Genomic DNA, 2,640 nt, shown 5'->3' on the forward strand with positions numbered 1-2,640 from the left:
TCTTTTCTGTATTTTTGATTTTGACTTTTCTCTACTTCTCTGACGTTGTCTTTTCTGTATTTCTGACTTTGTCTTTTCTCTATTTCTGACTTTGTCTTTTCTCTATTTCTGACTTTGTCTTTTCTGTATTTCTGATTTTGACCTTTCTCTATTTCTGACTTTGTCTTTTCTCTATTTCTCTGACTTTGTCTTTTCTGTATTTCTGACTTTGTCTTTTCTGTATTTCTTACTTTGTCTTTTCTGTATTTCTGACTTTGTCTTTTCTCTATTTCTCTGACTTTGTCTTTTCTTTATTTCTGACTTTGCCTTTTTCTGGCTTTGTCTTTTCTGTCTTTTTCTGACTTTGTCTTTTCTCTATATCTCTGACTTTGTCTTTTCTGTATTTCTGTCTTTCTGTCTTTTTCTCATTTTGTCTTTTCTGCATTTCTGACTTTCTGTCTTTTTCTGACTTTGTCTTTTCTCTATTTCTCTGACTTCGTCTTTTCTGCATTTCTGACATTGTCTTTTCTGTTTTTCTGACTTTGTCTTTTCTTTATTTCTGACTTTGACTTTTCTCTATTTCTCTGACTTTGTCTTTTCTGTATTTCTGACTTTGTCTATTCTCTATTTCTGACTTTGTCCTTTCTGTATTTCTGACTTTGTCTTTTCTGTATTTCTGACTTTGACTTTTCTCTATTTCTGACTTTGTCTTTTCTCTATTTCTCTGACTTTGTGTTTTCTCCATTTCTGACTTTGTCTTTTCTGTATTTCTGACTTTGTCTTTTCTTTGTTTCTCTGACTTTGTCTTTTCAGTATTTCTGACTTTGACTTTTCTCTATTTCTCTGACTTTGTCTTTTCTGTATTTCTGACTTTGTCTTTTCTGTATTTCTGACGTTGTCTTTTCTGTATTTCTGACTTTGTCCTTTCTCTATTTCTGACATTGTCTTTTCTGTATTTCTGACTTTGCCTTTTCTGTATTTCTGATTTGACCTTTCTCTATTTCTGACTTTGTCTTTTCTCTATTTCATAATTTGTCTTTTCTGTATTTCTGACTTTGTCTTTTCTCTATTTCTCTGACTTCGTCTTTTCTTTATTTCTGACTTTGTCTTTTTCTGACATTGTCTTTTCTGTCTTTTGCTGACTTTGTCTTTTCTCTATTTCTCTGAATTTGTCTTTTCTGTATTTCTGACTTTGTCATTTCTCTATTTCTCTGACTTTGTCTTTTCTGTATTTCCGACTTTCTGTCTTTTTCTCATTTTGTCTTTTCTGTATTTCTGACTTTCTGTCTTTTTCTTCCTTGGTCTTTTCTCTATTTCTCTGACTTTGTCTTTTCTGTATTTCTGACTTTGACTTTTCTCTATTTCTCTGACTTTGTCTTTTCTGCATTTCTGACATTGTCTTTTCTGTTTTTCTGACTTTGTCTTTTCTGTATTTCTGACTTTGACTTTCTCTATTTCTCTGACTGTCTTTTCATTATTTCTGACTTTTTATTTTCTGTATTTGTGACTTTGACTTTTCCCTATTTCTCTGACTTTGTCTTTTCTCTTTTTCTGACTTTGTCTTTTCTGTATTTCTGTCTTTGACTTTTCTCTATTTCTGACTTTGTCTTTTCTCTATTTCTGGCTTTGTCGTTTCTGTATTTCTGATTTTGACTTTTCTCTACTTCCTTGACGTTGTCTTTTCTGTATTTCTGACTTTGTCTATTCTCCATTTCTGACTTTGACTTTTCTCTATTTCTGACTTTGTCTTTTCTCTACTTCTCTGACGTTGTCTTTTCTTTATTTCTGACATTGCCTATTCTCTATTTCTGACTTTGTCCTTTCTGTATTTCTGACATTGTCTTTTCTGTATTTCTGACTTTGTCTTTTCTGTATTTATGACTTTGACTTTTCTCTATTTCTCTGTCTTTGTCTTTTCTGTATTTCTGACTTTGTCTTTTCGCTACTTCTGACTTTGTCTTTTCTTTATTTCTGACTTTGTCTTTTCTCTATTTTTGACTTTGTCTTTTCTGTATTTTTGATTTTGACTTTTCCCTACTTCTCTGTCGTTGTCTTTTCTGTATTTCTGACTTTGTCTTTTCTGTATTTCTGACTTTGTCTTTTCTGTGTTTCTGACTTTGTCTTTTCTGTATTTCTGACTTTGTCTTTTCTCTATTTCTCTGACTTTGTCTTTTCTTTATTTCTGACTTTGCCTTTTTCTGACTTTGTCTTTTCTGTCTTTTTCTGACTTTGTCTTTTCTCTATATCTCTGAATTTGTCTTTTCTGTATTTCTGACTTTGTCTTATCTCTATTTCTCTGACTTTGTCTTTTCTGTATTTCTGTCTTTCTGTCTTTTTCTCATTTTGTCTTTTCTGCATTTCTGACTTTCTCTCTTTTTCTGACTTTGTCTTTTCTCTATTTCTCTGACTTCGTCTTTTCTGCATTTCTGACATTGTCTTTTCTGTTTTTCTGACTTTGTCTTTTCTTTATTTCTGACTTTGACTTTTCTCTATTTCTCTGACTTTGTCTTTTCTGTATTTCTGACTTTGTCTATTCTCTATTTCTGACTTTGTCCTCTCTGTATTTCTGACTTTGTCTTTTCTGTATTTCTGACTTTGACTTTTCTCTATTTCTGACTTTGCCTTTTCTCTATTTCTCTGACTTTGTGTTTTCTCCATTTC

This window comes from Heterodontus francisci, unplaced genomic scaffold (genome assembly GCF_036365525.1).
Source record: "Heterodontus francisci isolate sHetFra1 unplaced genomic scaffold, sHetFra1.hap1 HAP1_SCAFFOLD_519, whole genome shotgun sequence".
NCBI classification, from domain to species: Eukaryota; Metazoa; Chordata; class Chondrichthyes; order Heterodontiformes; family Heterodontidae; genus Heterodontus; species Heterodontus francisci.